This window comes from Lynx rufus, unplaced genomic scaffold (genome assembly GCF_022079265.1).
Source record: "Lynx rufus isolate CCGP_SWC_20201006 ecotype Redwood Valley unplaced genomic scaffold, mLynRuf1.p SCAF_21, whole genome shotgun sequence".
NCBI classification, from domain to species: Eukaryota; Metazoa; Chordata; class Mammalia; order Carnivora; family Felidae; genus Lynx; species Lynx rufus.
In genome coordinates, this window is record NW_025814836.1 from 25,242,045 (window position 1) to 25,254,935 (window position 12,891).

At 51.0% G+C, this 12,891-nt stretch overlaps 1 protein-coding gene across 1 annotated transcript in view; it reads left to right on the forward strand.

Moving 5' to 3' along the window:
* SH3GL3 (SH3 domain containing GRB2 like 3, endophilin A3) overlaps nt 1-12,891 on the forward strand; it is a 42,753-nt gene that overhangs the window by 23,810 nt on the left and 6,052 nt on the right. The window lies entirely within an intron of this gene.

Consider the following 12,891-nt stretch of genomic DNA (forward strand, 5'->3'; position numbering starts at 1 on the left):
CGGTCTCTGGCTGGACAGCCACCCGGTTCCCATGGAGACATGCGGCAGACACTGGTCCCTGAGGGACGCGGGGGGACAGGCGTTGCCAGCACCCCGTCGCGTGGCCGTGGCAGAGGTCCCTTGATCAGACGCTGGTCCTGCTCTCGGGAAGGAGCAGGGGACCTCCCTTGGCCCGGGCCCTGTGGTCCCGAGATCTGTCCTCTCCGGGGTCCTTCGTATCAGTCCACACCCGCACTTCACGTCGGAAGCGGACTGAGGAGCCCGCCCCCTTGCAGAGTTGCGCTTCCTGCGCTTAGGGGTCTGCGGGGGCCCTTCAGGCTTCAAGAGATGCAGACGTGTTCAGGTTCCACCTGCTCTCTTCCTTTCACGCTTGCTGCCTCCGGAAACTCTGCCTCCGGGCCGGTGACCACCCCCGCGGCCTTGTCCTAGACGTAGCTCTTCGGGCCACCTTCTTTCCTCCTCTTCTTGTCGAGCCTTTTTCTTTTTAATTTAAATTCAAGTTATTGATTGATTGAGCACTGCAGCACCGGTTTCAGGAGCAGAACCCAGTGATTCCTCACTCCCATCCAACACCCAGTGCTCCTCCCAGCAAGCGCCCTCCTCAGCGCCCATCCCCCATCTAGCCCCTCCCCCCCCTCCCCTCCAGCAACCCCCAGTCTGGTCTCTGTATTTAAGAGTCTCTTACGGTTTGCCTCCCTCTCTGTTTTTACCTTAGTTTTCCTTCCCTTTCCCTGTGTTTATCTGTTGTGTCTCTTAAATTCCACATAGGAGTGAGATCATATGATATTTGTTAAATCAAATTTCTCTGACTTATTTTACTTAGGATAATACACTCCAGTTCCATCCACGTTGTCGCAGACGGCCAGATTTCATTCTTTTGGATTGCCGAGTAATATTTACATTGTATACATTTACCACATCTTTATCCATTCGTTTGTCAATGGACATTTGGGCTCTTTCCATACCTTGGCTATTGTTGAGAGTGCTGCTATAAACATTGGGGTGCATGTGCTCCTTCAAGCCAGCACACCTGTATCCCTTGGATAAATACCTAGTAGTGCATTTGCTGGGTCAGAGGGTAGTTGTATTTTTAATTTTTTGAGGAACCTCCACCCTGTTCTCCAGAGCGGCTGCACCAGTTTGCACGAGAGGGTTCCCGTTTCTCCACATCCTCTCCAGCCTCTATAGTCTCCTGATTTGTTCATTTTAGCCACTCTGACCTGTGTGAGGTGGTATCTGAGTGTGGTTTTGATTTGTAGTCCCCTGTTGATGAGTGATGTTGAGCATATTTTCACGTGTCTGTTAGCTCTCTGGGTGTCTTTGGAAAAGCATCTACTTATGAGCCCAGTTTTTCACTGGATTATTTGTTTTTTGGGTCTTGAGTTTGGTAAGTGCTAGCTAGATTTTGGATACTAACCCTTTATCGCACGTGTCGTTTGCAGATGTCTTCTCCCGTTCCGCCGGCTGCCCTTTAGCCTTTCTTAACCTGTGAAGGTTACCTTGAGGCTGTCTGAGTCAACAGGGGACTGGGAGTGGGGAGGCAATACTTTTAACTTAATCCTTGCCGCAGAACTGGGTCCTTCATTTGGTTTAGAGAAGTCTCAGAGTGATTTGGGATAACACCTTGCTCATCAAGCAGTTAGCTTTTCTTTTTTTTTTTTTTTTTCCAACGTTTATTTATTTTTGGGACAGAGAGAGACAGAGCATGAACGGGGGAGGGGCAGAGAGAGAGGGAGACACAGAATTGGAAACAGGCTCCAGGCTCCGAGCCATCAGCCCAGAGCCCGACGCGGGGCTCGAACTCACGGACCGCGAGATCGTGACCTGGCTGAAGTCGGACGCTTAACCGACTGCGCCACCCAGGCGCCCCAAGCAGTTAGCTTTTCTAACGCACGGCAATCCAACCTCGGCTCTTTTCTCTCCTCCCTCTTACTTTTGCTTGCAAACTGGGCAGTTCTTGTTGTCTCTCTTACAGCAATTTGTGGCAGCACCACGGAGCGGCGAACACGCACTAGCGTTCTGTTTTGTCCATCTTTTTTCTTTCGAGCTGCTGGCACGTGATATGCTCTCCGACTGGTCATAGGCCAAAGTGTCACCAAACACTTTGCCACGACCCAGCGAGGTCGTGGCTTCACGCCTGTGATACCCGCGTCTTCCTCATCGCCTCCTGCCCGCAGGGTCGGCACCACAAGTCTCGTGGTGGCAAGACCCCACTTCTGGCACCGTGTTGTGTCAGTTAGGTAGTAGTTGCTGTCGTGTGGACACTCCAGGAAGCAGGTGTTCAAAAAAGGTAGAAATTCAGACTGGGAGCCCAGGCCAGAGATTCCCCTTTCGGAAACGAGCCCCACATGGCTCACGTCTCTTCCACTCCCAGTCTGGCAGGAGCGGAGCCTGATGGCCTCACGTGGCTGCAGAGGCTGAGTTGGGGGCGGGGGGGGGTGCGGGGAGAGTCACATCCTACCTGTATTGATATTCCTGGGGAAGAAGGGAAGAGTGGGTTTCGTGGTTAGCTCGTGGCTCGTACCACGCTCACCGACCACACACTTGTTGTGGAAGAAGACGTCTGTTCTGTCTCGCTGACCTCCCTGTAGGTCCCACATGATTCATTTCTGTGAGAGTGTGGTCCCGCGTCCGTGCCCACGCGGCTTGTGGGAAGGCGCGTTAAGGTAAGCGAGGGCTGGCAGATGTCTTCCGTCGGGGGCCGAGTGGTAAATACTTTAGGCTTCGTGGGCTGTACGGGCTCTGTTGTAACCACGTGACTTGGTTACAGTGGGGAGCGGCCGTAGACAGTGTGGAAATGAATGGGCAAGGCTGTGTTCCATTAAAACATTATTTGGCCCGCAGGCTATCATCCGTCGACCCCTGGGGTGACTCACTGGGAAATCAATTTAGCGGTATCTATCAAAATTAATAAAAATGTTTATGCATTCTCAGTGGCTTCATGCCCGGACATGTGTCCTGAGGAAATAATTTAAGCAACAGCATATTCCCCGTTCTGATACACCACTGTCTAGAGAAATAAAAAGTTATAAGTGAAAATAACCTAATGGCCAGCATTCATTTATATATATTTGTCTGTAATAGGGCAACAGTACATCAGAGGGGTTGTTTTGCAGCTACTTAGACTTATTACTGTGGACATTATGTAGATGCATAAACCTGTGTATGGTCTGAAAATTGAGTGGAAAAGAGACGCAAACTTGTAAGTACCCTGCGATTGCAGTTCTGCAAATCGGTATCTGTGAAGACCAGGTTAGATGGTAGTAGGATCACGGACAACAGTTTCCTTTCTTTCCAAGATACTCTTTCAGTTGTGTTTTGATAAGAACATTCAGGGCGCCTGGATGGCGCAGTCGGTTAAGCGTCCGACTTCAGCCAGGTCACGATCTCGCGGTCCGTGAGTTCGAGCCCCGCGTCGGGCTCTGGGCTGATGGCTCGGAGCCTGGAGCCTGTTTCCGATTCTGTGTCTCCCTCTCTCTCTGCCCCTCGCCCGTTCATGCTCTGTCTGTCTCTGTCCCAAAAATAAAATAAAACGTTGAAAAAAAAATTAAAAAAAAAAAAAAAAAAGAACATTCAAATAAGAACATTTGGATAAACCTCCAGGAAGCTCAGTGCCGGGTGTGAGGAGAGGATCATGGGGACCATTAATGCGACTGCATCTGGCTCACGTGCTTCTCCTCCCCTTGGGCCACGGCAGCCCTGTACCCTCATTCGCTTGGGACAGTCCCCGTAAACTGTCCCAAGACAGTCCCATCTCCGTCACTCTAGTTCAGTTTGTTATAATGCCCCGCTTTTACTCTCGGAAGTTCTCCCGTTTGGATGACAATATATTGTTTCCCTAGTGTTTGTGGCTTTGCTTCTCTACTTCTGGTCCAGAAACACTAGATTCTGAATATGTATATTATTATAAGCCACTTCACAATTTCTGTTTGAAAAGAAGCGGGATGTAAAAAACTAAAAACTTTGAAAGTGAGTCCGACCCCAGGCTGCCCATCACCCCCCTCCCCGCCCCCTGCACCGTATTGTGTCTGAGGGAAGCCCAGTTAGCAGGAGCCAGGGGCCAGCTCCCAGGATGCCATGCTCTCATTTGCTAGGAGAGAAAAGTCAGCTCTCCTTTGGGAGGGGGTGTCCTCGCCTACCTGGAGGATGCTAACTGGACCTCTCAGACGGACAGTGTGAAAAGCACTGTACTCTGTGACAGTGAAGGTGGATTTTAACTAAAGCATCACTTAAGGCCATAAGGACGTAGCATTGGAGTGCCAGAAATATGCCAGGTATCATTATTTGATGCTTTACATACAGAACTCATTTCATGACCGTGACAACATTTCAAGGAAGTGGTAATAGTAGAAAATAAGAGAGTAACAAATAATAATATAACAACATAGCAGTTACACTTCCTGAGTACTTATTGTGGGTCAGGTAGTGTACGAAATACTTCATACACATTTCTTAGATTGTCGTTATGCACATTTTGCAGATGCGTAAGTGGAGGCTCAGAGGGGTTAAGTGAGATTTTTCTCAAGGCCACAGAGCCAGTAAGTAGCGGTGCTGGGCACTTTCCCTCACAGATATTTCACTTTATATCATTAAGAAGGAATCCAGGGCGACGTTTAAAACGTCCAAGAGCATTGGGGATGATTTATTTCCAAGATTCTTGATCGCAGGGACGCTGCAGCCAGCAGGTGGTCGCACAGGGAGTTGGTCGTATGCATCTGACCTGGAAGAAGAAAACGCGGATAGGACGGCGAGTTCCCTGGCTTTCTCTGCCAGACTGTGCATGTCAGTGCTTTCGTCCCCTCCTTCTTGGCCAGTAGCTAGGCCCCTGGGCAGATTCAGTTGTTAGAAGGGCAGTGGTCGGCCAGAGACCAGACCACAGATGTGCAAGAGATAGTCTCTGGAAGGCTCCGGGTCCAGCCGCCGGATTCTCGGGTGCTGCAGGCTCCGAGTGCCACCGTTCGACGCGTGCCTGTGCCTTCCCAGGCTGCCTCTCCGAAATCGCCCCTGGCAGGAGCCTGGGCCCCCGACTCCAGCATCGGGCTTGGGTGATGTGTGGGTGGAATCTGCGAGTGCAAGGGGGTCCTGTACTGTTTGTTTCTGGGGCACGGTTTCAAAAGAAAATGGCATTTTATAGCCTGTATCAATGGGAAATTACTTTCCATCAGGATTCTGGATGATTTGCACATAATGTTTATAAAGTGAAGGAAAAATGTCAAGCATTTCACTAACAATTTAAAGCGAAGCTCGCAGGACTCTGCCAGGAACGAATTCCAAGAACATTTTCTCCATCGTTTCTTTCTAAAGGAAAAGAGGGAGATGAAAAGGGTGCAGGTCAGTTAGGCACAATCCATCGCGGGACTGAGATGGAATCTTCGATAACATCATTTCTCGCTGCTTAAGAGAATGAATAGAATGAGCCAGGAATGGAGAAGGGGGAGGGGGATGGTGGTGGAAGTCACATGTTGAGATGATGAATTGCAGAGCCCCGCTGTCGCCCTGGCTTGGAGAAAGCACCGCCCGGCCGAGCCCGTGAGTGCAGGGTCACGACGCTTCACCGGCATGTGCTGCCCCTGGGTCCCCAAAGACACGAGGGGGCCAAGAAAAGTCTCCAGGCTGAAACGTGTGCCTGGGTTGTTCCCAGAAAACCCTGGGTTTTGCAGAAAATAGTGTAGGAGTTTGTAACCTGTGCTCAAGTATCTTCCTGGCTCATTTTTACCGGGCCCCACGTTGTCACTTAGTGCGTTACAAAGTATAGGGGCGCCTGTGTGGCCCCGTCGGTTGAGCGTCTGACTTCGGCTCAGGTCGTGATCTCGCGGTTCCCGAACTCGAGCCCCGCGTCAGGCTCTGTGCTGACAGCTCGGAGCCTGGAGCCTGCTTCGGGCTCTGCCTTCTCCCTCTTTCTCTGCCCCTCCCCAACTTGTGCGCTCTCTCTCTCTCTCTCTCTCTTTCTCTCTCTCTCAAAAAAAAAAGCATTAAAAAAAATTTAAGAACCCTCTAAGTTACAGTAATACTTGGCTGTCCTATCTGTTGGGTATACTTTCTTCAGTTTGTTGTTTTTTCTTCGAAGTTCTCTTTAACATAAAGGTAAGAACAGGGGCGCCTGGGTGGCTCGGTCGGTTTAGCGTCTGACTTTGGTTCAGGTCATGAGCTCGCGGTCCGTGAGTTCGAGCCCCCACGTCGGGCTCTGTGCTGACAGCTCGGAGCCTGGAGCCTGCTTCGGATTCTGTGTCTCCCTCTCTGTCTGCCCCTCCCCTGCTCGAGCTCTGTCTCTCTCTCTCCCTCTCTCAAAAATAAGTAAAACATAAAAAAAAAAAGACAAGGTATAGTTTACCTTTTTTATCAACTCGATTATGTGTGGAGGGTTCCCCCTCCCACTTGGGTTCTTAAAGAGGGTGCCGCTTTATATATTCACGATTTAGGGTTAATATGCTCCGGCCTGAGATGGGCTGAGATCAGTGAACAAGTGTGGGCTGCGAGTGCATGCCGTAGGCGTTTCAGAGCAAGGCAGAATAAATCTCTCAAAGGGCCTATGTGAAGACAGTCCAACTCCCTTCAGGTATAAAGGAGACTTTTATAAAGTTCTTGACGCTTCTCAGAGGGGCTCGGAAATCCTGTCTCGAGTCTGAGTCGTTCCCCCTGTTGGGGCAGAATCTCTGGGATTACGTTAGAAAATAAACATTTCTTCCAAAGTAAAGTGTGAGGCTTGAAACTCGAAGAAGACGAGCACTTTGCAAATAGAAATATATGCTTTTTTTTTTTTTAACCTAAATTTCCAAAGAGGAAATTAAAATGTCACTTAACAGCGACAGTGGTGATTGCTTCGTGGGCAGGTTGGTTTTTACTTTTTCTTCTTTCCCTCCCACAATTTCCTTGCTTGTTGCCCTCCCCACACATCCGTTTCTGTATACTATCAGCGGTGGGTCAGTCAGTGCTATTGACAGGAGAGAAATAAACAAGGAAGTGCAGGACTCCTGTATTGTAGCTCAGATCCATGAGCTGTGTGACTTTGGGTGAGTTTCTTAACATCTCTGGGCTGATTTGACCTTGTTCCTGAGTAAAATGATTGGCCATAACACCTTCCAAGTTTCTTTCCCAGCTCACTCTGTGGCTGTAGTAATTATCTTTTATGAGCACCTAACATTCTTAAAAACTTGAGAAGTGTACAGACTGAACATTTTTGTATGTTCTGTGTTTAAAAAATATTTCTTTAAAAAGATGAAATTGAACCATGATTCTTATTGTTGATCAGCAGCCATTGATTCGAGAAAGGAGAAAAGCCCTTCTCTTATTTTTCCTCCGAAGGAAGCTTTAGAGGGAAAGGCTCTCTCCCTGCAGGGAATGGTTTCCTGTAATTCTTCGAAAAAGTCTATGAAAAGAGGTTTCCAAAAGCTGTAAGATGTAACTTGTAACTTAGTTGTGGCAAGTTTAGTACTACTTGGCTGACATGGTGATACGATTCTATTATCTCAAATGCTGCATATTTAAAAATGTCGATATTTTGCAAGGTGTTTAAGCTAAATTTTAAAATGTCATTATCTAAATATTAATATAGGTACTTATATATTTTTAAATGTTTATTTATTTTGAGAGAGAGAGCTGGTGAGCAAGCTGGGGAGGGACAGAGAGAGGCAGAGAGAGAGAGAGAGAGAGAGAGAGAGAGAGAGAGAGAATCCCAAGCAGCTCTGTGCTGTGAGCACAGAGCCCGACGTGGGGCTTGATCCCATGAACCATGAGATCGTGACCTCATGACCTGAGCTGAAATCAAGAGTCAGACACCCAACTGAGCTACCTGGGCACCCTGGTACTTACACTAAAAAAAAAAAAAAAGTGTTGAAGTGGATTGTGTCCCGGGTGACACACAGGGCACCCGAATAGCACAAATCCAGGGGACAGTACCTCGGAGTCCTGTCTGACGCCCCCTGGAATTATCCAGTGGGTGTGGCCCCAGGTGCAAATTCTAATGCCAGATTATGAGGACGAGAGACGCAGGGAAAGCGTAAGAAAACAGTGCCAGGCTGGTGATAAGTGGCTGACACCGGACCTCCAGGACAGGTGCACAAAGGGGGGAGGCGAGTCTAGTCACGGGGACACCAGTGGGCAGCAGCCACTGCTTGGTGCCCGGGGCTGTGGGCCCAGAATAGCCAGCCTTTCTGATTTTTTCAAGAGAAGCCAGAAATCATATATTTCTGGCAATCTCCTGATTTAAAAAAAAAAAAAAAATTTTTTTTAACATTTACTTATTTTTGAGACAGAGAGAGCATGAACAGGGGAGGGTCAGAGGAAGAGGGAGACATAGAATCTGAAACAGGCTCCAGGCTCTGAGCTGTCAGCACAGAGCCCGACGCAGGGCTCGAACTCACGGACCGCGAGATCGTGACCTGAGCCGAAGTCGGACGCCCAACTGACTGAGCCACCCAGGCGCCCCAGTCAATCTCCTGATTTTTGAGTGTTGGCATCTAATCCACACTATGCAAAGCGAGGAGCAGAGCAAAGGAAACACATCTGCAGGCTTGGCCCCGTGCCGGCGGCCAGGAAGCCACCTGTGATTAAGGCCACCGTTTGTTTTCTGCTTTCCCTTCACTCGGAGTGGCGAAGGGGACCCACAGATGCTGGGCCTGATGGTCACAGAGGGTCACCTCCCAGGCCTGGTTGTCACAGAGGGCCACCTCCCAGGAAGCTTCCATAAGTACGGGGGCCTCAACTTTCGAAATTACATCTCGGGACAAGCAAGGCTGTGCAGGGTGGAGGGCACACACCTTACTGGTCACACCGGGGTGTTGCAGTCTTCATCAGCTGGGGAGGACTGGTATTAAGGGTAAAAGAAATCACACATGCTCATTTTTATAGACGAGAGTAGAATCATGAAGCTTGAGTTCCACTGACCAGCAGTTTCAACAAGTCACATCTCCCGTGGATGAGCACAGATGTCTTATTTCTAGAAAGACAGTTCATAGACTTCAGTAGATTTGTCTTAGCTAGCTGGGCATCTGTCACAGAACACCACAGACCAGGGGCTTAACCAACACACTTATTTCCCACAGCACTAGAGGCTTGAGGTCCGAGGTCAAGGTGCCAGCAGTTTCTGTGGCCGATGAGGGTCCGCTGCCTGGTTTGCAGACGGCTGTCTTCTTGTTGTGTCCCGACACGGTGGCTCGGTCCCATTCCTGCGGGTCCACCGTCGCGACCTAATCACCTCCCCAGAGTCCCACCTCCACTTACCACCGCACTGGGGACTAGGCTTCAGCATATGCATTTGTTGGACATTCAGTCCGTAGCATTAACCACAGATTAAAGGTGAAAGTCAGGGCCCAGAGGTGACCTAATCCAGAGCTAGAAACCAGGGATCTGAAGTCCCTGTCTAATTTATTACCAGCGGACAAAAATAGGATTTTATTTTATTTATTTATATTTTTAATGTTTATCTTATCTTTTGAGGGAGAGAGAGAGACAGAGCGTGAGTGGGCGGGGGGCAGAGAGAGAGGGAGACACAGAATCCGAAGCAGGCTCCAGGCTCCGAGCTGACAGCACAGAGCCCGACGCGGGGCTCGAACCCACGAACCGTGAGGTCGTGACCGGAGCCGAAGTCAGATGCTCAACCGACTGAGCCACCCAGGCGCCCCAAAAATAGTGTTTTAGAGATGCTAAACAAAGTAAGTTTTATGGTATTTATCACAATTCTGCTGTGTCTGGGTCAGCTAAAGAGAAAGTGTTTAGCTTCCAAGGAATTTTTCTACAAGTGCTTGAGATTTTAGACTGATTAAAAGAAAAAGAAATTAAAACTTGCACCAAATATGCTCATTCTAATTCAAAAGAGGTGGCATCTCCTGGGTTGAGTGTGGTGTCTGTCCCGGAGTGCCTGAGAACGAGTCTGAACTGGAAATAAACTTGAAAGTTTGAAACCGGTCATGCGTCCCAGCCCGTCAAGAGCTGAGCTGCCCCATCGTCCGATGGTGGGGGCACAGCCACATCTCAGGGAGGTCCTGGTGTGCAGCTGAAGCCCCCCAGAGGGGGTACAGGGTCCCCCATTCCTGCTTGGGTTAACTCCGCCCATTGACAGGAAACTCCCTCTCTGCCCCTTAGCGGCCCCACCAGTAGTGTTGGTGATACGGAAACACCTCTGAGCTTCCAGACGTAAGACCAGGAAGGCGGCAGAAGCTGAGCCCGCCCGGCTGCGATGGGTGTCCCCTGCAGTCCTCACTGTCAGATGGGCTCCGGAGCCACAGAAGTGCCCAGACCCTGGCTCTCACCCCATGCCTCTGGGTCTCGGTTTCACCCTCAAAAGGATGGGAATTAGCACCCTGACCGCACAGGCTTATTTGAAGCTTGTGTAAATCGAGGTGCTGGGCATGCGTAGGGCTGCAGAGTAAGAGCCCACGACCCAGTGGCTGTTGATGTCACCTAATGGTCCTCTGATTTCCTAGCCTACAGCAGACTGGAAGCAGCAGATTAGAGAGGCCAAGGGACAGCTTCGGGAAGGCCCACTCACGGCAGGACAGTGACGGGTCGCGGCCCGACCACAAGGGAGGCAAGAGAAAGACTAAAAAAAAAAAGCAGGAACAAAACACTCCAAAGGCACAGAAGTCTGGGGCATTTGCTAAAAGACAAAGAACCCTCCTCAGGTCAGTAGCTTCTGGTAGATGCATCGTTCGCCAGTAGGCAGCCGGTGTGCGAATCACTTCTCTCTCCCTCCCCTTTCCCCTCCAAACTATAGGAGTTGGGGGGTGGGGTCGTAGCTTGCCTTGCAGTTAGTCGGGGTGCTCTGCGGGGGGGGGGGGTTCCGGGTAACGGGATCCCCAGAGTCGGGGCCAGCAGAGGACAGAGCAGTGGGGGCCTCTGAGGGTCTGAAAACAACCCAAGTTTAAATGCGGCCCAAGATGGCGATGTTTTCGTGCCGCGGAGAGGATGCCCCCCGCCCTGCTGACCGCTCGCTCCCCGTCCCCCTCCACCGCCGTCAGCGGCAGGGGCAGAGACACGGTCCTTGACGACAGGCCGGCAGATCCTGGCACGTGAGCAGGCCCGGCTGCAGAATGCCAGGGACATCTGACGCCACGTCCACTCTGGTGGCTGATCTGCCCCCTGCGGTGGATGCCAGTGTTTGTTTTGTTTTTTAACTGGAGCCTGAGCTGCTCACTTAGAAGCAGAGGCCCAGGCGGAGGCAAGCGGGACAGAGAGTAAGTACCCGAAGGACGTCCTTTGAGCATGACTGGCAAGGCGAGGTGGGACCTGGGTGGGCCTCGGAGGACCAGGGAGGGGTTTAGGGGGGACCGCTCCCCAGAGGGCATCCCGGGGCCTCGGAGCTCCCCCGAGCGCGCCAGGCCGAGGACACGTGGGCTCACCGAGCCCAACGGATGGACCCCGCCCTCCCCGCACCCCAGCTTGGGGCTGGCTCAGAAATTAGGTGGGGATGGACCCTCCAGCTAATGACTTTCGGATCGAGGGTGGGCTCTGGACCCAGATGGAGGCGCGCCGTGTTGAACCTCTGTATGCCTTGGTTTCTCCCTCCATCCCACTGGGGGAAGTAATGGAACCAAAGTGGGCCCACTGGTACCAGCGAGGCACTCGGGATATTGCCCTGGCCCGTGGTAAACACGTGTCACCCCTGTCGCCGACTGGGGCTGAGGACCAGGGAACCACCACTGGAGTAAGATGTGCTGGGCACCTCTGCGTGAGTCGCCCTCTGCGGCAGGGACTTGGGGGCACGAAGGGCTGGCCGGGGGAAGGGCACTCCCTGGAATTTTACCGTTGTTAAAATAATAAGGGGGGGACCCAATATTGTTAGGAACTGGGCCAAATTATTGCCTAGAGGGAGGGAAACTTATTTTAGGGAGAACAGGAGCTCCCTACCTGCCGTGTGCTGCCGATAGGGTACTTACTGACCAGCCACCTTGAAGCTCTTGTGTTCCAGCCTCCTTTGTTTCTTTTTCTCCTAATGGTGTGGATCAGGACAGGAATAATAAATATTTAACAGGGATACTCCTTTTCTCTGTTAAAATAATCTTTGTTTCAGGGCTTTAACAAGGAAGACTGTGTTTTTCCCACCTCTGCTCTCATGTTACGTTAAGCCAGGTCTCAGGAGTAAGAGAAAATAAACACAGGCCACTAGGCCAGGGCGGGGGTGGGGGGAAGGCTGGACGGCGGGGGGCTGGGGGGTCATCTGCCTGCTGTGCAGCACACGCGTGCACATCGGCCGGCGAGTTACGCGAGAGCACCTCCCCGCGGGTCCGGGGCCACTGCTGCGTGCGGGACAGCCGGCAGGTGGGCGTGGTCGAGGAGCACCAGTTGCCGGACTCCAGGGGACAAAAGGCACACGTCGTCCCCGAGGATGGGACGCTGGGTACGACCCATCTTTTCTCACGCGAAGGTTTCAGCAAAGGTGCCGGCTTCCGACTGTGGGAAGTTGGGCATTCGGGCACCTTGCGGACGTTTGTGGCTGGTCCCGTTTGGGAGACCCCACTGAGGAAACGTGGTCTGTTCTGCCCGGGCCTTTGGGCTCCAGCCCTGGGGATTCTGACTCCTCTTTTGTGGAGAGGGAAAATTCATACATTAGCACTTAGGTGGGCAGAAACTTTTATTTCTCTTTAAGTGAACTGAACTTGCCTCCATTTAGACCAGTGGCGGAAACAAGTTAATCTTTTTTCCATTTCTACTGTTGGCCAAAAAAAAAAAAAAAAAAAAAAAATTAATCTTTTTTCCATCTCTTCTAATGGTGGAAAAAAACATAATCTTGCCATTTCAAGGTAACTCGGTCTCTTTCAATAGAAAGTAGACTATCCACTTATTACTTGGTCAATTTAGGACTTGAATTCACTTTAAGTCCCTGTCAGGGCTCTTGGTTTTCCTCACCGGCCCTCTTCTCCCCACGTCTCGACCCCAAGATGTGGCCCGGATGCC